At 42.7% G+C, this 25,652-nt stretch overlaps 1 non-coding gene across 8 annotated transcripts; it reads right to left on the minus strand.

Annotated features, from left to right (window-relative positions):
* Positions 1 to 3,731: 3,731 nt before the first annotated feature.
* On the minus strand, positions 3,732 to 7,743 carry LOC109779180 (uncharacterized). Of its 8 annotated transcripts, none has more exons than XR_005756848.3 (6): positions 7,279 to 7,743; positions 7,148 to 7,183; positions 6,927 to 6,999; positions 6,045 to 6,170; positions 4,092 to 4,427; positions 3,732 to 3,985 (listed from the first exon to the last, which is right to left on the minus strand). It is a non-coding gene; the product is annotated as an uncharacterized protein (transcript). The 8 variants fall into 8 exon arrangements; XR_006663954.2 differs by having other exon boundaries at positions 4,092 to 5,504; XR_005756844.3 differs by having other exon boundaries at positions 5,395 to 6,170.
* Positions 7,744 to 25,652: the final 17,909 nt, after the last annotated feature.

Raw genomic sequence — 25,652 nt, forward strand, 5'->3', positions numbered from 1 at the left:
CTACAAAGTATCTAGGGTAGTTCTGCTTTAGTGACCGTTCCCCTCATTACAGAAGCACTTAGTCTCGGGTTTGGGTTCAACCTTGGGTTTCTTCACTAGAGCTGCAACTGATTTGCCGTTTCATGAAGTATCCCTACTTTCCCTTGCCCTTCTTGAAACTAGTGGTTTTACTAACCATCAACAATTGAGGCTCCTACTTGATTTCTACTTTCGCGGTGTCAAACATCACGAATTGCTCAAGGATCATCATGTCTATCCCTGATATGTTATAGTTCATCACGAAGCTCTAATAGATTGGTGGTAGTGACTATGGAGAACCATCACTATCTCATCTGGAAGATTAACTCCCACTCGATTCAAGCGATTGTAGTACTCAGACAATCCAAGCACATGCTCAACGATTGAGCTTTTCTCCCTTAGTTTGCAGGCTTAAGAAACTTGTCAGAGGTCTCATACCTCTTGACGTGGGCACTAGTCTGAAATCCCAATTTCAGTCTTTGGAACATCTCATATGTTCTGCGACGTTTCAAAAACGTCTTTGGCGCCTCAATTCTAAACCGTTAGCATTACGCACTGAACTATCATGTAGTCATGAAAACGTGTATGTCAGAAGTTCACAACATCCACAGACGACGCTCGAGGTTCAGCACACCGAGCGGTGCATTAAGGACATAAGCCTTCTGCGTAGCAATGAGGATAATCCTCAGTTTACGGACCCAGTCCGCATAATTTCTACTATCAACTTTCAACTAAATTTTCTCTAGGAACATATCTTAAATAGTAGAACTAAAGCGTAAGCTATGACATAATTTGCAAAGACCTTTTGACTATGTTCATGATAATTAAGTTCATCTGATTATTTAATGAACTCCCACTCAAATAGACATCCCTCTAGTCATCTAAGTGATACATGATCCGAGTCAACTAGGCTGTGTCCGATCATCACGTGAGACGGACTAGTCATCATCGGTGAACATCTTCGTGTTGATCGTATCTGCTATACGACTCATGTTCGACCTTTCGGTCTCTCGTGTTCCGAGGCCATGTCTGTACATGCTAGGCTCGTCAAATCAACCTAAGTGTTTCGCATGTGTAAATCTGGCTTACACCCGTTGTATGCGAACGTTAGAATCTATCACACCCGATCATCACGTGGTGCTTCGAAACAACGAACCTTCGCAACGGTGCACAGTTAGGGGGAACACTTTCTTGAAATTATTGCGAGGAATCATCTTATTTATGCTACGGTCGTTCTAAGCAAATAAGATGTAAACATGACAAACATCACATGCAAATCATAAAGTGACATGATATGGCCAATATCATCTTGCGCCTTTTGATCTCCATCTTCGAGGCGCGGCATGATCACCTTCATCACCGACATGACACCATGATCTCCATCATCATGATCTCCATCATCGTGTCTTCATGAAGTTGTCTCGCTAACTATTACTTCTACTACTATGGCTAACGGTTAGCAATAAAGTAAAGTAATTACATGGCGTTTTTCATTGACACGCAGGTCATACAATAAATTAAGACAACTCCTATGGCTCCTGCCGGTTGTCCTACTCATCGACATGCAAGTCGTGATTCCTATTACAAGAACATGATCAATCTCATACATCACATATATATAATTCGTCACATCCTTTTGGCCATATCACATCACATAGCATACCCAGCAAAAACAAGTTAGACGTCCTCTAATTGTTGTTGCATGTTTTACGTGGCTGCTATGGGTTTCTAGCAAAACGTTTCTTACCTATGCAAAAGCCACAACGGTGATATGCCAATTGCTATTTACCCTTCATAAGGACCCTTTTCATCGAATCCGATCCGACTAAAGTGGGAGAGACAGACACCCGCTAGCCACCTTATGCATCAAGTGCATGTCAGTCGGTGGAACCTGTCTCACGTAAGTGTACGTGTAAGGTCGGTCCGGGCCGCTTCATCCCACAATGCCGCCGAATCAAGATAAGACTAGTAACGGCAAGCAAATTGAACAAATCATCGCCCACAACTACTTTGTGTTCTACTCGTGCATAGAATCTACGCATAGACCTAGCTCTGATACCACTGTTGGGGAACGTAGCAATAATTCAAAAAATTCTACATGTCACCAAGATCAATCTGGGAGATGCTAGCAACGAGAGAGAGGGAGTGCCTCTTCATACCCTTGAAGATCGCTAAGCGGAAGCGTTACAAGAACGCGGTTGATGGAGTCATACTCGTGGCGATTCAAATCGCGAAAGATCCGATCTAGCGCCGAACGGACGGCGCCTCTGCGTTCAACACACGTACAGCCCGGGACATATCCTCCTTGATCCAGCAAGGGGAGAGGAGAAGTTGAGGGAGAACTTCAGCAGCACGACGGCGTGGTGGCGATGGAGCTCGTGGTTCTCCGGCAGAGCTTCGCTAAGCACTACGGAGGAGGAGGAGTTGGAGGAGGAGAGGGCTGCGCCAGGCAAGGGGTGTGGCTGCCCTCCCACCCCCTCACTATATATAGGGGGAAGGGGAGAGGGGGCCGGCCCCTCTAGATGGATCTAGAGGAGGCGGCGGCCAGGGGAAACCCTAGATGGGTTTGGGCGCCCCCACCCCCTAGGAAACTTGCCTCCCAAGCCGGGAGGGGCGGCTGCCCTAGGGGTGGCGCCCCCACCTCTCCTGGTTACGTGAGAGGGGTTGGGAGGGGCGCACAGCCCTTTAATGGGCTGGTTTGCCCCTTCCCCTTGGCCCATAAGGCCCCCAACGCTTGCCGGGGCCTCCGAAACCCCTTTCGGACATGTTGGCCATAGTCTGGTACCCCCGGAACAATTTCGGACTCCAATACCCTTCGTCCAATATACCGATCTTCACCTCCGGACCATTCCCGAGCTCCTCGTCATGTCCGGGATCTCATCCGGGACTCCGAACAACCTTCGGTAACCACATACTATTTACCATAACAACTCTAGCGTCACCGAACCTTAAGTGTGTAGACCCTACGGGTTCGGGAACCATGCAGACATGACCGAGACACCTCTCCGGCCAATAACCAATAGCGAGATCTGGATACCCATATTGGCTCCCACATGTTCCACGATAATCTCATCGGATGAACCACGATGTCGGGGATTCAATCAATCCCGTATACAATTCCCTTTGTCTATCGGTATGTTACTTGTCCGAGATTCGATCGTTGGTATCCCAATACCTCGTTCAATCTCGTTACCGGCAAGTCTCTTTACTCGTTCCGTAATGCATGATCCCGTGACTAACTACTTGGTCACATTGAGCTCATTATGATGATGCATTACCGGGTGGGCCCAGAGATACCTCTTCGTCATACGGAGTGACAAATCCCAGTCTCGATTCGTGCCAACCCAACAGACACTTTCGGAGATACCTGTAGTGTACCTTTATAGCCACCCAGTTACGTTGTGACGTTTGGTACACCCAAAGCATTCCTACGGTATCCGGAGTTGCACAATCTCATGGTCTAAGGAAATGATACTTGACATTAGAAAAGCTCTTAGCAAACGAACTACACGATCTTGTGCTATGCTTAGGATTGGATCTTGTCCATCACATCATTCTCCTAATGATGTGATCCCGTTATCAATGACATCCAATGTCCATGGTCAGGAAACCATAACCATCTATTGATCAACGAGCTAGTCAACTAGAGGCTCACTAGGGACATGTTGTGGTCTATGTATTCACACATGCATTACGGTTTCCAGTCAATACAATTATAGCATGAACAATAGACAATTATCATGAACAAGAAAATACAATAATAACCATTTATTGTTGCCTCTAGGGCATATTTCCAACAATAAAGCATGAACTGCGGAAGAAAAGAAAGGCTCTATGGTCAAGGCCAGATTGCTCACCAGACACCAGCTTCATGCAATTTCTTAGGAACGGAGCATCAAGGAAAAGCATACATTCCATTAGGTGCTTGAACATAAGCCATCCCCACTACATGCCCAAGTGAGTTGCCCTGAAATAACAGATAAGCCTCAACAACAAAGAATTGACTGCCTTGACCATACACAAAGTGGAATGGGCTGATGAGAGATACAGAGTGAGAGACATGAGATCCTCACAGTAGCACGACCATGTTCAGCGACTTGCAGCTCCGGCTTGCCGCTCAGCTGGCGGACACACAGTGTGCAGATATTAGGTGTCCAGCAACAGAACTAAATATTTCAGTCAACAGTCAACATCGATGATGGCTAACCGAAAAGGAATTGTAAATATCAGGGAAGGGGAAGGAGTTTGAAACCTAGTACTTCCATTATCAGGGAGCAAGAATGTGGGAGGCATTGGGGCTTCAATTATTCCTCTTTCATCTGCTCATGTGCCACCTCCGCCGCATCCTCGAGCCGCAATACAGCTAGGCAGGCGCACAGGGTTCATACACCATCGCCTTGCCAGGAAACCTAGAGGGCGACCATGAGAGAAAAATTAGGAAATGGTGGAGCTTAAGATTCACATGGTGCCAGTAATCTTCGCCACAAAAAACTGTACAGAAGTAGAGGGGGTTGGATAATATATGGCACAAGGCACACATGAAAGAAATACCAGTTTTGGCACAAGTTTTGGGTAAGGAAGATACTTAGACATTAAATAAAAAACAATTGATTAGAGTTATTTCTCAGTTTAGATAAAAAAGAAAGAACCAATGATTGTTTACATATAGTAGAATTATGTCTCAGTTCAGATAAAAAAGAAATAGACACTGATTGTTTCCATATATATAGCAGAAGTATGGCTGATACAAAAATTGAGTTATGTCCCTCAAACAAAGAAAGGCCCATGAAACACACACTTTGATAGCAAGAGTGCTATTTATTTATCTATGCAAACCTACAGCGGACCCATAATCCAAACATATGTAAAGCTTCCTGTAAATGTTAAGGTTTGACATTTTTCTAAATAATTGTGTCCACTACATAGCTATGTCCAGACAACACTAAATGGATAGTGCAATCAGTCACACCAAATGCTCAGCAGAATTTTTGCTCCAAATGTAAACCAACATGATGGGGCGTCACAAGTAGATAGGAAGTGCAGCCTGCCAGGTGCCAGCCAGCCCGATAGTAGAATATATATTTCAGACATAAGAGATGGCACATGTATATAAACAACTAAACCATCATCTGAATTTTTGGAAGGAAGATGTAGGAGGTTGCTTGTAATAGTAATGGTTCAGTTATTATAGAGGATTCAGATGGTGTGTCCTCCCAAATGTTGATGCCGCAGAAATGGTAACACAATTTATCAAAATCAAGTCTTGTGCTTGTGAAGAGAAGGATATATACTGTTCGTCTATGACATATGTTGATAGTACTATATCATATATCTTTGTCTAAACATCTCGCTTGCTAGGGTGTTGTGACAAAGGACCTGTTGATGGTGATCACGTGCTCGCCCCGTCTCGCCGACGCGGTAGGCCATGGCGAGCAAGCCTTGCCAGACTCGCTTAGGTGTTGTGATGTGAGGTCCTGCCGACTTGTCTATAGTACATGTGCATAGCAAGTGTAGTCACACACGCTTGTAAGCAAATTCATAGAGGAGGAGTTGAGCAATATGCAATAAAATTATATACGGTGATGCCTACATTCTGTCGTTGCTTTGGAGCTGGTGGTGAAATAAGCTGGGTTTTCAGGTAGCATGGATAGTAGCAAGTAGGAACACCTAAGAGGCTACCATGATCAAGGCTAGGTCGAGCCATGCTTATGTGACACCACCGTTCTTCCTTTTGTGCAAGATCAACATCATATTTTAGTGTGTTTGATCCATGTGATGGCGCAACAATAGAAGTAAATCTAGAAGTAATGCATATAGACAAAAAATAAGAATGCCATACAATAGGTTAGCCATATATAGTCTGCTATGAGCCATTCAAAATCTAGGTGTGGTGCTGCTGAAGCTTGCATCGTGCATAACAAAACACAATTTTGAGGGTGCACCATTCGGTTGAAACTTCTACATCATGCAAGAATTTGTAATCTGAACCTAAAAAACAAATAGAAAGCAGAATAGACATTATATACCTGCTAGTGTCTCATGCTTCTTCTTGCAATAACTACTTTCGAATGCAATAAGCTTCTAGATCATTTTTACCTTACCGACACTTTTTGAAATTGCATCAAGTAACAGAAGCTCATAAATCTGATATCCTGGATCATGGATCATGGAAAAAAAATCATAAATACCATACTGACAAAATATATGTGAAACTGAATCATTACACCATTGAGTCTATTTGTGCTGATGAAATTGAAACTATAAATCAGACATTATCGGAACAAAAACAACAAATAAAAGCAAGTGGACCTAGGGTGAACTTTTTCATCATACCACGAAATAAAATAATGCTTGTATTTCCATGGAAGGCATTACTTCTAAATTTCTAACTTACATAGATCTTGTGGATACAACACCAATATACATCATTTTCTTAGAATAAAAAACCCATGGTTTCGCTGTGCAGAACAGAAGACCAAGCATATATATGTAATAAGCCATAGGTTGTGCAGATGTGTTAGCGACTCTACTATTTTTACAAAAATGATGTGGCCAAAAATAGAGAATATCAACTTCTAAAGGTCTAGGAGACCATCTAGTCTGATATGCTCATATAATCTAATTGGAACTAATATATGATTAGTTCAAAATATATCTGAATTTAGTTTCAGTTTTATCCTGAATTGTTCCACCTGCTCACAGAATAAACCAAACCAGTATTAAGCACCCTTTGTTCTTCAAGCAGATAACTGGACGTTCATCAAAATATATCTGAATTTAGGTTCAGTTTAACTTTCTTCCCCTTTTCTGCAATGGTTAGGCTACTACACTAATCCGTGAAGGCTGAAACGTTGTTCAAACATGTTCTGCAAATTAAAGAACAAAGCACCCTGAGAATAAAACCAAACCTGGGTAATCTGACGAGCATCCAGTTATTGTTCCACCTGCTCACACACATGCCTCTCATCCCTTATCTTCTCCCTGCCAAATCACAGATGAACCAGGTGATGGTCAGAGAGCAATGAGGCAAATCATTCTGAACACCAGGCAAAGCACCAAACCAATCAAAGGAGACGCAATTAAATACACAAATTGAACAAAGAGATAACTCCTCTGATCCCCACAATACCTGTAGAATCCACCACCACGAGATGTTTTTGAAACCCTAGCACGTCACAGCAGCGGAAGCCAATAATAAACCACGAGTACTAAATTCGACAAGAAAGACGGGCAAGATATGTGATATGACCAGGAACATACTCGATTTGCAGGAGAAGGTGCTGCGAAACCGGACGGAGCTCCTCCCACTTGGTCGTGTACCCCGCCTGTTCCCCTTCCGCCGTGTACAGCCTCACTGTTGTTGCTGCTTCGCCTGTGGCAGCGCCCACGCCTGATGCGGCCACGAAGAACGCCCCTGCCCCAATTCCGTCCACGCCGCCGCCCCCACCTGCGGCTGCGCCAACGCCCACGACGCGGGGGGCGCCACCTCCCGTGCCACCTCGGCGGCGGTGGAGAGGAGGCGGCGGAGGAGGCGGGCGCAGCGAGCGTTTGGAGGGAGACGCGGCGAGCGGCGGCGGCGGCGGCTGCGGCTGGCGGCGGGGCAGGGAGGCGGGCGTGGGTTAGGGAGGGTTTGGACGGAGAGAGAGAGGCGGGGCGGGAGGGAGAGGAGAGGGAGCGGCGGGAGGAGCGAGGGATGGGAGCGCAGAGTGCGGGGGAGAGGCGGCTAGGTCATCTCCTGGAGCGGACGCAATTTATACGCGTAAGCGTGAAACGACGAAAATGCCCCCGACGGGGCAGCGTAATTACGCACGGTGGCACGAACGAGACGGTAACTATTCATTGTAGCAGTAACTTTTTTTGATCCAACGGCCCAGCGACTTCCACCGCTCGATCCAACGTCCAAAAACGCATCAAGAGACTCGATCCAATGGCCGACAGTGGCTAAGCTCTGAGAGAGCTCATGTTCTCCCTAGATACTTATATCAGGATTGGCTGCATTCACGGGCAGCTATTTCCTCAGCAAGGTTTCCCATCAAGCCAAGCATGTCATGCTCCATCTTGCATGACGAAGTAGCAGGTCGGACTCTGAAGAAAAAGCAGGTCGAACTCTAAAGAAGTAGCAGGTCGAGAGATTCGGCTTTCTCCGATAGGGATGCAGGCCACCGCCTGATGGAGTGCAGGATGTACAAGGCCGAGGACCACGCTGCACGTGCTCATGTCACCAAATCCTCCCGAGTTGGTCTGAACGTGGTCGGCCGGGCGCCTAAACCCGAAGTGAAAATGGTCTTCTCTTAACTAGTACGCCATGAGACAAAGTTACATGGAGGGGAGAGTACAGAGAACAAAGAATAAAACGTGTGGTTGTGGGTACTTCAAGAAAATAAGATGTAGAGACAAGGACCAAAAGGTGTGGTGTAAAAACAAGCACAACCTTGTATAGAAGCATTTATACCCAACGTCTCCCGGTGCGGCTAGCTTTGGTGTCCAGACACTACAACACGGGTGGAGCTACCGAGAGGAATGGATTAGTGCAAAACGTGTGGTATAAACACATTCACAGATATTTAATGGTATACCCCTGGCTAGCTCAAGCGAGGAAAAAAGAGACCTTTTATCTTTTCAGAAGAAATGTTTAACTTGGCGTCAATGACTGTCACCGCCGAGGACTAATTGGCCTTCTCGCGAGGGCCAACTCGACCTTCCCGAGGAGGGCTCGTCTTTGGAACAGCCGCTCCCGTCTCCTCCACCATCGTTGAGCTTGCCAGTCCCTCCTCTCGCCTGCACCACCTCGCAACGTTCCCTACCCGTCACCATCGCTCATCTTCGTCCGCGAGCCACGACTTTCCCAGCGCGCGTGCTACCGCCCAGGATGCCTGAACTGCTATTTCACTGGACCAGCTCCACCTGCCGCGTGGAGGCGTCATCCCATGTGATTGTGCCGTCGGTCGCAGTGTGCCGGCCAGAAAGATGCGTCTTGCACCGCTGCTACTCGTGCGTGTGGCGGCTCGTGCACCCACTGCCGCGAGCGAGCTCACAATGGTCGGCACTCGGCACAGGTTTCTACAAGCTAGATTGCTCGACATGGCTGGCATGTCCGTGTATAATCCAGATGCGTCTGCACTAAAAAAAGATTGCTCCTTATATGATGCGGGCCAGCACAGGATTGCATGATGATGTTGACCTGGGCGCCGACTGTGAAAAGAGCAAAGGAAAAAAGTCCAAAATAAACCTTAAAGTTATAGACGAAAGCTAAATCAAACCCTGAATTTTGAATCCCGGAAATTGGCACTCTGAACTTGTAATCCCGGTCTATTTTGGACCCTAGACCTGTTTGGCACGCTGGGAAGACTACGATCCCGACCGGGATTCCAGCTACTCTCACAGACTAGAATTTGGGCCGGCCCACTATAACACAACAAGAATTCATGAGGTTTAAAAAATGTTCGCACATTTCTAAAATTGTTCGAAAGTTAAAAATGTTTCTGTTTTCTATTTTTCGCACAAATTCAATTCGTTTTGTGTTTTTCAAAACTCTTTGGAATTTCGTGTTTCGCACAAAATCAACTCTATTAGAATTTTAAAAAACTGTTCGTGATTTCAAAAAAATCAGTTTTTCACATGCTGTGAAAAATATTTCATATTTTCAAAATTGTGTCACATTTTCTAAATACTGTTTTTGGAATTTCGTAAATTATTTCATAAATAATGTAGTTAAAAATGTTTCGGATTGTTGGCAGTGGACTCGACTGGGCCAGCCCACGAGACATGAAGCAATTTTTTTCCTTAACACGCGACGTAAAAAATTGTTTCTTTCTTTTTCTTAACGGGCGACGTAATAATTCCAAACCAAAAAAACATGCTGTGGAGTCGAACTTGGGACCTGGTAGCCACTACACTGAATGACATAGTCAGAGGCCCGAAATATTTAATCAGAAACCAAAGCGTCGAACTTTGAAAACATTTTTTAGGGGCAAACAATTATTGATAACGTATTTATTTATGAAATCTTTGAACATTATGTAAAGTGCGAAAACTTTTTGAAAATTTTGAATACTTTTAAAAAACCAACAACTTTGGAAAAGCGAACACCTTCATAAACATTTTTTGAAACCTGAACAAAATTTTATAGGGCAAACACTTTTTGAAACATAAATTTTTTCTGCAACCAGAATAAAATTTTAAAGTGCGGACACGTTTTGATACATAAACATTTTCTGATACCTGAAAATATTTTGTGACATCTAAAAAATATCACAAGTTTTAAAAAATGTACGGGCCAATCCAAATGTTTATACAATGTATAATAATATTTGTGTGATTCAAAAAAATGTTTTTAAATTCAAAAAAATGTAACTTTTCAAGAATGATCACGAGTTCCAAAAAATGTGTTTGTGACATTTTTAAAAGAATGCGTTTACAATGTAAAAAAATGTGTGAGTGATGTAAAAAAATGTGTCTTAACCTTAACAGAATATATGTGGCTTGTCCTTGAAAAAAGTGTATGCAAATTTTAAAATGTTGAACCACGTAAAAGAGTGTTGTGTAGTTTTATAAATTGTTTGTTGTCATTAAGAAAATGTAAAACATGTAGTTGAAAAAATAGTACCATGCATTCAAAAAGTTTTGAAAACATGTAATTTATAAACGTACATAATTTATTTGAAAATATCAAAAGTTTATCCAAAAATATTTAATGTGTGTGTTAAAAATGTACATTGGGTACTGAGAAAAATTAGACATGTGCAAAGATGAAAAAAGAAAAGAAAACGAAAAAGGAAGAAACTAAGAAAAAACCAGATTAGTGCGCGCGCGCGAGCAACTGCGCTACTGGGCCGGCCCAATTCAGCAAATCCCGGCTATATTCTGTCAAGGTTTAAAATAGACCGGGATTAAAGAGTTTAGTGTGCTGATTTCATGAATTGAGAGTTCGGGGTTTGATTTAGCTTTCGCCTACAAATTGAAGGTTTGTTTTGGACTTTTTCCAAAAGCAAAACATTGGCTCTGTACAAACAGTTTTGTACATGCACGACTCATGTTCGGTGAAATGTGTGTGTGAGCTAGACTAGTATAGTACTTCTTGTACGTGCACTTGTGTATGATTGGAGTGTTATGTAGTTTATTTTGCACCGTACCCTTTCTTTACTTTTTTGAGAATTGTACCCTTTCTTTCCTCATATACCAGTCTCCAGCTCCAACCAAATTTAATTTCATAGAAGTTCAAAGATGACCAGCAGAGAAGGTCATAGAAAAAAAGCATTTTTTTCATTAGAGACGTTCAAGTTAGAAAAAAGCCATAGATGTTCTCGACCTTTGTTGTTGTAAAGCATTTGTTGTGGTCGCTCACTCCTGCTCTTGCTATTTAGGTCTTCATCTACTATGAAAAAAATATGGTACATTTCTGAATCCTTGTACAAGACAAAAGTTGACCAAAAATAAACAAAAATATCGTTCTGAAATGCTTGTAGTGAATTCTTGTTTGCCCATGTTTAAAATTTAAAAAACCTAGAAGTTCAATTTGTAATAACCGAGAAGGTCAAAAAACCTAGAAGTTCAAAGGTAAAAACCTAGAAAATTGTTTGCTTATTTAAAACCATATTTTTCTCTAAGAAGTTCAAAGTAAAATAAGAGAGAAGTTCAAAGGTTAAAAAAACTTAGATGTTTTCTCGTTACTAAATAATAAAATGAAGAAGTTGAAATAAAAAAAGGAATTAAAGAATCGGCCATGAAGATCAAAAATAAAAAAAGTCAAAATCATGTTTATTTAAAAATCAAAACAAAAACTTTACTCAAAAAATAAAAAATGTGAAGTTCAGATTAAAATAACACAAAAGTTCAAAGTATATTAAAACCTAGGATTTAGAAGTTCAAAAAAGAAAAGAAAAAATAATGTCATTTTGGGCATTTTCCCCAATACTAAAGATAAAAACAAAGAAGTTGAATTAAAAAAATGAAGTAGTTCAATGCATATTAAAAACTCAATTTTTTCTTGTTACTAAATAATAAAACCAAGAAGTTCAATTTTTAAAAGTAGAGCAGTTTGATATTTATTTAAAAACTCAATTTTTTCCGGTTACTAAAGAATAAGACCAATAAGTTTTATTCAAAAAAATGAAGAAGTTCTATTAAAATAAACCTAGAAGTTCAAATTTAACGAAGGGGCTCGATGTCTATCAAAAAGTAGGATTTTTTCCGTTACTAAAAGAAATAAAATGAGGAAGTCCAAATTAGAAAGATGAAGAAGTTCGATGATTATAGAAAACTCAGATTTCCCTCGTTATTAAAGAATGGAAAATAAGAAGTTCAAAAATTAAATAACAAGAAGTTCAACTTTAAAAAAATAGAGCGCTTCAAAATTTCATAAAAAAGATTAAGAAAAAAACCAGGAAGTCCATATTAAAAAGATGGAGAAGTTCGATGATTATAGAAAACTCAGATTTTCCTCGTTATTAAACAATGGAAACAAGAAGTTCAAAAATAAAAAACAAGAAGTTCAACTTTTAAAAATAGAGCGCTTCAAAATTTCATAAAGAAAGATTAAGAAAATCAGATTAAAAATTCATAAAAAAACTAAGATATTTTGACGTAACCGAGAGAAGTTGATTGATAAATGCTAGAAGTTCACGTACTACACGGTGTGCATTTGTATTTAAAAAGAATTAAAAAGCAAAGGCTAATTTTGTTGTTGTTATAAGTTCAAGTCCTCCGTTAGAGAAAGTTAAAAAATTTATTTGAGAGTGGTTTGTATAAAAGGAATATCATTTGTGTAACACTAACGAATGGATGAGAAAATTACAAACAAAAATACGTCACAAAAGTTCAACGTGAAAACAACAGGAAGTTCAACTACTATAGTGAATGAATTTTAGATGAAAAACTTTTAAAATCGTCGCGAGTATGAAAAAACGATCAACACGGGAAAGTTGCGTGTTTACAGCAGCTTTCACCGGTATATCACTTGCTCAATTCCGGTGAGTGGATGGAGAGCTACGAGTAAAAAAAGAACGTGAAAAACAGAGTGAAGTTCAAGTAAACATGCCGAGAAGTTCAAGTTCTTCACGCGTTGCATTTTTGAAAAATCTGTTTCGCGATAAAGGCAAAACGAATGATCCCGCCGTTTTTGAAATTACTTGAAAACGGCTAGGAATCAGAGAAAACCATCAACATGAAAAAGTTTCACATTTTTCGTAGCTTTTCAACGGTATATTATTTGCCCCATTTCGATAAAAGTTGTAAAAATTACAGCAAAAATACGTTTTTAGCCATTTTCGAAATTGACGTAAAACCATAATGAATTGGGAAAATAATATATACCAAAAAGTTTTGCATTTCTTCAAGCTTTCCAATGCCATATCATTTGCTGCATTCGGACATAAGGTTAAAAAATTAGCTCGAAAATATGAACTCGGTGGAACTTATACCGTTTTCTAAATTACTTTTAAACCGTTGCAAATTAGAAAAAACTTTCAACAAGAGAAAGTAGCGCATTTTCATAAGCTTTCAAACGCCATATCAAACTCGGCTGTTCGGTTTGCAAAATTTTACGATTTTTCAAATTACTCTTTAATCATAAGGAATTAGAGAAAACTTTCAACATGTGGAAGAAGCGGTTGTACAGCAGCTTTCCAACGCCATATTATTTGTCTCAGTCCGATAAACGGTTTAGAAATGCAATCGAAAATACGATTCACGTTTTTTGTTTGAAGAAAAAACAATTTTCAAAACTGCTTACATTTTGCCAAATATTTAACTTGGGTGATGATACTGGTGTCCATAGCTTTCCAACGGTATATCGCAAGCCCCATTTGGGCAATGTTGGCGGAAGTTCAACCTAGCACTCGAAGAAGTTCTGGTCGAACAACTCAGGCAGTAAAATTGTAAAAAACGCAATTTCATCACGACCCGAGAGCAAAATCCGCCAATGAGCGAGACTCCTATTTAAAACGGGTATTTAGTTGCTAAAAAATGTTTCTACATTACACTAACATCATATAGAACATGACTAACCAGAATAATTCACGCGGGGAGACACGGTTGCGAAGATAGCCCGAAGGTCGGGTTCCTATAGAGGGAAGTTCAGGCCTGTAACTCAGGAAGTTCAAGTTGTGATCAGAATAGTGTTTATGTATGTGTGTATATATATATACATACATATATATATATATATATTATGATATATATATATATATATATATATATTATGTGTGTGTGTGTTTGTCCTCAACAGCATTCACTTATAGCTATGTCTTCAAGTTGCTTTTCTCTGTGCTAAGTGAATGTGATCGGACCCTTACCCCATCTGTGCTTATCTCTCCTACTCTCTATTAATCTTCATATGCATTCTTTTGACACGTGACGATGATCTTCACTGTGTCCTTGTCAATCAAAGATTTTGAGACCAACATTTAAAATGTTTTTATATCCTTATCCATTTTGCCGGACACCGCAGAAGCTAGAATGACCTCCCCCCAAAACAGCTATGTGGTGGGGTCGTGGCACGCCTGTAGAAACTACGCATGCAGGCCACGCGTCCCGCGAATGCGAACCGCCGGGGGCAGCACCATAAATTCATCGCGTCGAACTCCTCATAAATATTTTGCCCCGTGGTCATTAAATACTTCCATACCTGTCACTCTTGCCCCCGCAACCCTAGCGTCGTCACTAGCTTCCATCATTGCCAGAGAAGTGCTTAGCTGTCGCGACTTCTTCGTTGTCGTATTCACGCCGGCCACAGACATCCTCGCCCCGCCGCCGCCGTAGCTGTCTTCCACCACCAAGTTAGGGTGCGGGAGATTGAACTGCTCGGCCTCCTTCTCGCCTCATCTAGAAGTTCATCGTTTGTTCTTTGTGTGGTAGATAAATCTCACTTTTTACCGTTCGTTAGATCCGATAGTTTTTCAAATATCTTCAGAAGTTGTTCTTCCACTCCCAAATCTTTATCTTCAATCTTTTGTATCTCATAAACATGCAAAGTTATTTCACTTATGATTCATGACGAGTATGATTCCTTAGTTGTACTTATTTTTAGATTCGTACAAATCTGGAACCAACCTCTTTCTATAAGTGAATGTCTACGGACTATCAGGTCATTATCTTCAAACTAATTTTAACTTCAAAATCCTCTAAGAATGCATACGACCTCTCCTTCTTCCCTCACATCTCTAATTCTTTCACAGGTACATGTCCGTGGGCGAGTCTCTTGGTTCTCATAGTCTAAATTCATTTGCAGACTTCTTACAGCTTCATCTTGACTCTCCTAAAACCAGTTCATGTCTTACCAGCAAAGCGAAGCCAATCAGTTTTGTGAAGCCAATGTCTAGTGGTAAATCTACAAAGAAAGGGGGAAGACAACATCATGAAAACACTGCTCTTGATCTGCCTCCTGATCTGTATGAGATGTACAAGTCAGATCCAGAGGAAACATATAGGGAATGCAAATCACGAGTGCAATGGATTCGTAGATACTGGGAGGAGAAATGGTTTCATTATCAATTTGTAACCCCCGAGTATGCTGCGAAGAATGCTTTGAGGCCACCATGGGCCGGTATTGTCTAAAAGAAGCTAATCTCGAAGACAAAGGCTGACGCCATCAGGTTAGGCTTGTACCCATGCATGGTGAGACGTGAAATGCCTCAAAATCCTGATCCATCCAGCATATGGTGGTGCTGTGAGGATGATCTCTTTAAAGCCAACTATCAGTTTGCAAGGGGCTCTGCTGCTCAAAGAAAGAAAGACTATGGGATTGACTTCAACCCTGGTCCAGCTGCACCAAGGCCAGATGGCACTCGCCAGGCCGAACCAAACCTGGTTGGCCCATTCAATGACTTCACAGCATATCTTGAGCACTATGCTGAACTCAGAGCAAGTGCGGAAGCCGCCCGAAAAGGGGTGCAACAAATTGCCGCCCCTGAGTCACCGAAGCCTGCCAAGAAAGCAAAGGCTTCAAAGGTTGTCACTGCACCAAAAGCTTCAAGAGTGAAGCCATTGAAAATTGCACCTCTTGAATCCAGTGTGCATTCTAAAGATATGTCTAGGAATTCTCCGAGTACTAAGAAATCCAAAGGGCGAGGCCCTACACCATCAAGCATATTGCCAGATGATGATGACATCATAGATCTGTCCAGTGATGATGATCTTGCTGATGATGCTCTGGAGCTACTAATCAAGAACAATCAGGAAGAAGCTAACATCTTCAAGGACATGCCTTTGTTCAATTCTGACATTCTGAACAACTTCATTGATGAATGGTTTCAAGATCCATCCCTTTCTCTTGATGATATTCAGCTGCTTATTGGCATCAGTGTCACCTTCCAAGGTTTCGTTGCAAAGGAACTAGCTATTACTCAGAAAGTGATTGAGCAGAAGAACAAGATCGATCATGAGAAGACTGTCTTCAAGAAGCATATGGCCAAGCTCAGCGCCACTGAAATCCAAAGCTTCAAGACGACGATGGCTGATCTGAAAGCCGAATTTCAAAGGCGTCGTGATGATGCAAATGGATCTCGAGACCGCCTGGAACACTATGCGGAAAAATGTGTGCAAGCTCACAATGAAGGCTTGAAGAGAACTGCTCTTGGCTGTCCTGCTATTGACCCCAAGCCAGTCAAGAAGAAGAAGAAGCTAACCTCTCCTGCTACTGAAATGTCTAGGCTAGATGTGCCTAAGATTATCTTCCCACCAAGATTTGTTGGTCCGAAGCCATCTGCTCCATCAGTTGCCTCCAATAGGAAGAGGACTAAGCAAGCCGAAGCCAAAGCCAAGAAGCACAAGCAACATGAAGCTTCTGATGCCTCACCTTCTAAGAAGCGGCAAAAGACGAAGTCGTCAAAGGCTTCGCGCAGGGCACAGGCACCTACTTCTCCATATGCTCCCCAGGAGCTGCTGCTTGTGAAGCCCGTTTCTGTTGCTCTCCCTGCCTCCACCAACCAAGAAAGAAGAATGGTCGTGCACGAACCTGCTCCCACAGAGGCTCATGTCACTGAAGATATTCCAGGCACTGAACTCCATCGTGGCTGAAGACATTGGTTATGATGACAATCTGAGAAAAGAAGATGATGAAGTCCTTCCTCAAATCACCCATAATGTGGTATCATCGCCTGTTCCAACAAACAGTGAGCCCATCAGCATTGGCAATCCTCCGACGCCAATGGTCCAAGATGAGTTCTGGGAAGAGCGGCACCCCAACACCCCACTGCATGAAGTGATTCCTCATACACCACCGCCTCAAGTAACAACACCCGTCCTTGAGACCCCTCAAGGCACCCCTGATGACATGGAGATGACAACAACATCACCTATGTTCCAAAGGCTTCACAAAGGCCCGAGGCCCTCCTCCTCCATGTCCAGTATACCTGAAGAGTATGTGCAACCTGCAAGTTCTGTTGCACGTGAAGTATTTCCTAAAGCCATCCCTTCATGTACTACCACCGAGTCTGAAGCCAAAAAGGCTAAAGATATTCCGGCAGCATCAGCCGATGACAATCAAGATGTCGCTACTGCAATTACTGCCATTGAGCCTGTCCAATATGAAGTCACACTGTCTGCCACTCCTGCTGCTGAAGCCGATGTGACTGAAGCCCATGTGGCTGAAGACAATGCTCAACATGAAGCCACTGAAGCTCATGTGGATGGAGACGACAGTCAGCCAAAGACAAATGATGGCCTTATCATCGCTGAAGAAAAATCTGGGCCCGAAGTCCTACTGGTGCGTGTTCCATGGCCAAACCTTGTCCCTCCTGAAGTACCTGGACCCCAATACGAATTCAATGTCAATAACAGGCCACAAACACATAAGCCAATGCCTTGACTGCCCAGGCTTCGCAGTACTGCTTCTACGGACTGCACCTTCAGTGTGCTCAGCTTCATAGAGCACAACACTTTCTTAGACAGCACCAAGAAAACCGTACAAGAATCCATCAATCTCATTTGATCGGTTCTGGAGTCATTTGCAGCAAAGCTATTACACATGTGTGCAATACAACCAAGATAGGATTCATCCTCATAGGCGTCTCGATCTAGAAGCCATGACTGATCTGCCATTCTTTGATCAAGCATTGGAATGCTTTCGAGATGTTGGATTGTTGCCCTTTGTCCTTAACAAGGAACACTGGAACGAGGATTTGATTCTCCAATTCTATGCAACACTTCACATTTCAGGCTATAACAGGGATCCAAATATTTGGGTTCTTGAGTGGATGACAGGAGATGTGCATCACACCGCTCATGCTCGAGAGCTTCTTAAGCTAACCAACCTGCCCACTCTTAGAGATAACTATAATCCAGGTTGTGCTGCTTATGAAAGGGAAGTTGAGAGCATCTTCCAGAAGCCTGAGCCAAATATGACCGAAATGCTCACCATGATGAAGCCATTACTAGTTGAACCTGAATACCCCACTGCCTTCTTTGTCCAAGACCTTGAGTACCTGCCTCGCACAATTTATCACATTCTTCGGCATACTCTATGGACAGTCAAAGGGCATTCATCTTCAGCCCAGCTTCAAGGAACTATGAAGACATTGGTCTACTATGTCGTCAATGGCATAAGATTCAACATGCATGATTTCTTCATCGGGCAACTTGCAGCTTCTGGCATGGACCTCTTTGGCCTCAAGTTCTACACCCCATGGATCATGCGCCTTATCAAGACCCCGCTCAACTGTGCAATATGAACCCTCTGGCCGTATGCATCACATCTTCCTGCCTGAAGTCTATGCTCCTCATGAAGTCATTTATCCTTCGGCGGATAAAAATTCAAGACTTGTGGAGCGAAGCCACTTTGCGCATATGGAAGCCATTCATCTTCCTAATGTGGCCTCAACCTCTAGACTTGCTGGTCAGATTTGACTTCCACATCAAGCTAACACTGAAGCCACTACCAGCACAGTTCCACAAAGGCCTTAGAAGCACCCAAGAGTGATGACTGACAGAGAGCTTCTTGTTTCTCTTCATCAGAAGCAAGATAAGCATCATGACTAGATGAAGCGCCAGATGAAGAGCCTCCTTGGTGATGTCAATCGTATCCACAACCTCTCCACCAAGAATGATTTTGTTGCACATGAAGCCAACAGACGTGCTTGGAAGAGCCTCACATTTCTATGCTCTGAAGACAATCTTGTTGCCGATGGCTTCAAGGAGAACTTCAAGTTTGGCTCCAAGCCCCCAGAATCTGATAAGTGGCATGCTACACCTTCCATTGCAGATTCCGAGTACTCATCATCTGCACCAACAGTTCATGCACGTGCGATTGATGAGGAAGACGACGCCACTTCACCAGCTATGGCTTCACTGCACATCGACACTACGCCAGGCCGTACTACACCGCCCAACTCCAACGTCGACCCGGCTGCACCAACATCTTCACAACCGCCTTCCGAAACGCTTAGACACCCTATGTCTTCATTCCTTTTTGGTCATTCGATGTCAAAAAGGGGGAGAATGAAAGTGCTAGTTATCGACTAGAGGGGGGTGAATAGGCGAATTTTATGAAAGTCTTCAAGACAAGCAATGTCTTCGAAGACAAGCAAGCAAACAACACCTACACAGTATGCAGCGAAAGATAAACTACACTAGCTTTGCCATAGTCAAATAGTCATAACAGATTAAGCACGAAGACAAATAGCAGCTAGGTACAAGAAGTCGGAATTGGAAGATAATATGAAGCCAAATATGCTAACAGAGAGAATGTCTTCACACAGTGAGGTCAAACAGAGCAGGCAAGAAATGACTTCACGAAGCTAAACTGTAAGTAAAGGGTAAAGTGATAGAACCAGTTGCTTGAGAAAGACAAGGATTTGATAGACTAGTTCCAGTTGCTGTGACAACTATACGTCTGGTTAGGGAGGCTGAGATTAAACACAGAAGACCACGTCTTCACCTTATTCCCCTTGAGCTAAGGACACTTAGTCCTCGCCCAATCACTCTGGTAAGTCTTCAAGGTAGACTTCCAAACCTTCACAGACTTCGTTCACCGGCGATCCACAATGACTCTTGGATCCTCAGAACGCGATGGCTAACCGACTGGAAGATCACAGTCTTCGAGTGTAATAAGTCTTCAGATCACGCAGACATAAAGACTTCAGTGATGCAAAACACTCTTTGGGCTTTGGGTGTTTTGGGTTTTGTCCTCGCGAGGATTCTCTCTCAAAGGCTTTGAAGGTGGGTTGCTCTCAAATGACAAAAGCCATGCAATAACTCTGAGCAGCCACCAATTTATGGTGTAGGGGGTGGGCTATTTATAGCCCGGAGGCAACCCGACATGATATGTCCCAAATGACCCTGGGTCACTAAGGAACCGACATGCGTCCAACAGTTGGATTTCAAACACACGCGGCTGCTTGACTTGGGCTACAAGTAAAAGCTAACTCATCCGACTTTGGATAAGGTTTTCTCTCATTGTCTTCACTCAAAGACATAGGATTTGGGTTGAGCATCACATCCGTTTTCTGATTTTGTTCACTTAGACCCCACTTGACAGTCCGGTGGTTCCTATCACTACAAAAAATACACTTCCGTGATGATACGTGTTTGTCACAGTAGGTCACGTTTTCTGTCATGCATGTACATCCATGACAAATTTATGACAGAATCAAGATAGTCATACCTGTGCTGTCGTAGAAGTGTTCCATGACATTACCAAAATTATCATCACGGAAGGGTCCATTTCCATGATGATAAATCGCGCGTCATAGAAGTGCTTTCGTCAAGGGTGACCGACACGTGGCATCCACCGTAACGGAATGCCGTTAAGCTATCGGGTCTGGTTTTGGATCCGATAACCCATTAACAGCCCGGAGCAATGGGGATTTTCCACATGTAAAATCATCATTGGCTGTAGGAAACACGTGTCAGCTCCGCGTTGGCATATGTGTCACTCATCCAATGGGCGAGATGCGCCTATGATATGTTAACACGTGGACCGGCCCAAAAGTGGCGCATAAAGTTTAAATGGGCCGGCCCAACTAAAGGCCCACAAGATTTTGCGGACTATAATGAGTCGGCCCAGCTAAAGGCCCACAAGATTTTGCGGGCCATAATGGGCCGGCCCAGGTAAAGGCCCACAAGATTTTTGCGGGCCATAACGGACCGGCCCAGGTGAAGGCCCAGAAGATTTTTGTGGACCATAATGGGCCGGCCCAACTAAAGGCCCATGAGATTTCACCGGCATTAATGGGCCGGCCCAGCTGTAGGCCCACAAGATTTTGAGGACCCTAGTAGGCCGGCCCATTAACTGGCTGCCACGTTCCGGGCCTAATAATGGCCCATATGAGATTCGGCCCGTTAAAAGCCTACCATGTTCTGGGCCAAATTACGGCCCAGATCAGGTCCGACCCTTTAAGAGGCTTTGGGCTAAATTATGGCCCATATCAGATTCGGCCGTCAACTGGACGCTATGCTTTTGGGCCCACTTGCTAAAGGCCCATTTAGTAATTCGGCCTGATATTAGTTTCGGCCTGTTAAGGGCCCGTTTAACATTTCGGCCCTATATTAATTTTGGCCTGTTAAAAGCCTGTCATATAGTTGGGCCTAACTATGGCCCGGTTTGCATCCGGCCTGCTCGCAGCCGATAATCTGATTGGGCCAAACAAGGACCGAGACAATTTTGGCATGTTATAAGCCCATGATTTGATTGGCACATTCATGGGCCGGGGTCTATTTCGGCCTGCTGCCGGCCCGTGAGCTGTTCGGCACGTTTCAGGCCCAACCTACTTTTCAGCCTCCTAAAGGCCCATTGAGTTTTCTTGGGAAAATAGGGCCGACGGTTTACTTGGCCTATTAAAGGCCTGGATCTACTAGTGGGCCAGTTTACATTTAGGCCTGTTAACGGACCAAGATGACGGGGCCCATGATGCGGATCATACATGGTGATTTGCATGACGGCGGTTTGGCCGGTTTACTGCGAAGATAGGATATATATACAGTAAAATAACTGCAGCATCATGAATAAGAAAAAACCTAAACTATACAATAAAGAAATTACGACATATTACATCCACTGGGCATCAAAGTTCGCCACTATGATAATAAAGCACAAGCAGACAGCAGATTACATACACTGGGCATCAAAGATCGCCACCAGTGCAACTAAATATGCCGACAAAATAATATACAAAACCGACAGCACTTCAATAGAGTTCAAGAAAGGTTAGCCCTGCTCGGGAGCTGCAGCGCAAGCAGCTGAGCAAGCTGGTGAGACTGCACTTGTTTGACACTTATATTCTCCTCACTCTGAAAGATAAACAAGCAGACAGATGACAGGTTTTGCACATATAAGTATCAGTGCTGACAATTCATCACATTTCTTACTGAGGAATAAAGTGACACAATTTAAAATAGCATTAACACAATATGGTATTGTTCAGGTCAAGACATGGCAGGAAATGACATTGTGAAGGAGTTGGCAGCTTCACGACACCACTGGATTACAGATCAAGAACTCATAAGTATCAATGGTTAGTGTGCTGTTAATTTATCCCATTTCAGATTGGCAAAATAAGATCACTTGCTCTGTATAGTTTAATTTACATGGTATGAAGAAGGAACTTGGTCGTACAACTGAAAACTTAAATTGAGAAGGACAAACTTTTGTTTATGAACTGGAGTACATAATAAACTTTAAACACGCAATTTGATGCAAACACCAAAAATAAACAGCTGTTGCAGTCATGCCTAACCAAATATACACAACAAAGTTTGAAGGCTTGAGAAGGACAAACTTACATTATTGGTGAAGGCAGGCTCTATAAAGCCCTTGTCCATGCTGATGGGGGGGGGGGGGAATTCAAGAAGTTTACCACAGAATCTTCTTCATAAGCATTGCCTTTATTCTACATTTTGTTAAGAGTAAATATAGATGTGACAATATAAGAAAAAATGGAGAATATTTAAGATAAGATGAAGAGTGATGCTACATAACCAAAGCTATAAATGTAAGTACGACGATACAGGTAGAAGGTACAGCCAAGAGCAATGTAGAGCTAAACTTCTTCAGTACCATCGGTGTTATCCAACCTTATGGTAAGAGTAAATATAGATCTTATGTGTAGAAAATGGAGGGCAAAGGAAAATAAGCTGCAGAGTGATGGTACATGAACAACTACCTGTCAATATAAGTACATTGATAAGGACAACAGGTACTTACAAGAACAACGCAGAGCTAAAAAATTTCATTGGCATTGGATATATTCTACACTAATGTAACCATTCATACAGATCAGATAATTTGGAGCGAACAATTGATAAGCAAGCTATCATGCATACTGCTGTCACATAATGAACCAGGTATGTATGCAAGTACAGTGATACAAGACAACAGGTACTAACAAGAGCAAAGTAGCGGGCAGCATATTTGCGATATCCTGTCGTTCTTTTCAAACCGGAATTCTTTTTCGAGCAGATTTCCTGCAAAAAAGATCCGTAAGGCACATGCGGAAAAGTAGAAGTTCAAATTGTCATGCGACATCATAGACAGTACCTCATCCTCGGAACAAGACCAGTGCATAACAAGGTTTTTCCATTCAATGTCTTCTAAATTTAGCACAGGAGACTTCACCAGAAATTCGTTTATAGACTTGCCATCAAAGTGTGATTTCCTCAGGTAACACCAATACTGCTGCAATGCTTCCTTGAAAAGCGCAAGCAAGCTTTGCTCGTCATGACTATCCAGATTGACCCTCACCTACTTACAACAATGTAATGTAAATCATTGATGTGTTCAATCAGCAGAAAACAGGAAAATAATCACCATGAGTAATAGCACTTACACGTAACTGGGACAGGAAGATGTGAAAATGGTGTTTGTCTTCACTATAATCTTCTAATGATGGGAATATATGCACGTAGTCCCTAACAACTTTGAAAGCATTGTCTTTTAAACTGGGAATAACTAGAATGGGGTTCCAATCTGCAGGAATTGGCCGTCTCTGCAGTTGGGATAGGTCTTCGGCCGGTGGGCTTGCTGTACTTTTTGATGGAGTGGGATTTTTCTGTGGTACGGCTGGTGCTATGGCAATTGAAATCTGCATACCTTTTGCTGGAGTGCAGGTCCTGTGTGGTGGGGCTAGTGGTGTGGCCAGTGAAGTATGGGTACAGTCTGCTGGAGTCGGTCCTACGTTTTGTGTCACTGGTTGTACAACCAATATAAGTGGGGTGCTGTCTGATTTCTCCGGCACAACCACGTTTTTCAAGGACTTTGCTGGTGCTCCTTCAGGTTCGGCAATCACCCTCTTCCTTTTTGATGTCTGATGCACAAGAACAACATTTGAGTGGAAAAACATGGTATGATGATAGATGGAATATGTATTGATAATGGATGGGCATGGCATCTCGACATATATGATGAGTAAACTAAGCAGATGGCGGTGCAACAAAGTAGAAGAAATGCAAGACAACATATGCAAGATACGCGCAATCAATAAAACCTTGCCAAATTAGAGCAGGCACCTTGATGGGTGAACATGACAGGCCATCTGCCTTTGACTCCTCGAGGTTAGAATAGTCATTAGGATCATATTCTGAACAAGAATCTACAGGTGGGGAGCGTATGAGTTTCATTGCATCCAGAATGGCACTCGATGCCTTGGTGCCAATTTTGTAAGTCATTGCAGTGTTCCACAATATTCTTCTGATGCGCGGATTCAGATATTCACTGTAATTACGTATAATATCTGAGAACCATGAAAACATAAATAGTTGTGAGATTAACTTTGTAATGCAGAGGATATTCTAATATAGGGGTGCCCCTGTAACACTTGTGTGCTATCACTGGAATCTGATGAGAGAGCTCATGTGTGCTGTAATATGGTGCGTGCATTTATATAATCTGGCACAAGTACACAAAAAATAGGCTCCATAAGTAAGGATAGTTGGCAGATGATAGGTTCAAAATATACTGTATAGAGAGTTTATTGCCAAACCATGATAACAAGAGCACACAACTAGGCAGATCATAGTGTACATAAAAGGGGTACACCATAACCACGATATATAAATCGGGAAAGTGGAACTGGCTTGAAAATATGGTGTTGTATTGCCGCTAGTAATTGAAAGCCTATCAATCAAGTACATGCCAGCTCTATCAGCTGTTGACTGCAGATGTCCCTACTCCCCTTCCTGACAAGGAACATACTGTACGTACTAAATACAGAATAACAAAAGAGGAACATGTTAAAGAACAGAAGAGGAAGCATATTCTTGAGGTTCCGCTTAATTGCATACAATGTTGGTTGCCCACTCATGATGAATCACAGCGCCCAAAGAAATGCAATTCCATGCTGTCTCTCTATATGTGGCAATTTTGAACAGGAGTCATTAGGATCATATTCTGAACAAGAGTCAACAGGTGGGGAGCTTATGAGTTTCATTGCATCCAGAATGGCACTCAATGCCTTGGTGCCAATTTTGTAAGTCATTGCAGTGTTTAGCTTCAAGAGTGGACTGCTGCTAGTGCGACACAAAGCAGCTACACAGATCATAGTGTATATATAACGGGAAAACCGTAAGCATCAGAGTAAAATTAGCAAAGTGGAACTTGCTGGAATATATGTGCTAGTATTGCCGGTACGGCTAGAAAGGCTTCGAATACGAGCTCTCTTCAAATGAAGGTGCGGTACTGTTAATATCAGTGTAACTCTCAAAGGCGA

The sequence above is a fragment of the Aegilops tauschii genome, chromosome 5 (assembly GCF_002575655.3).
Source record: "Aegilops tauschii subsp. strangulata cultivar AL8/78 chromosome 5, Aet v6.0, whole genome shotgun sequence".
NCBI lineage: Eukaryota > Viridiplantae > Streptophyta > Magnoliopsida > Poales > Poaceae > Aegilops > Aegilops tauschii.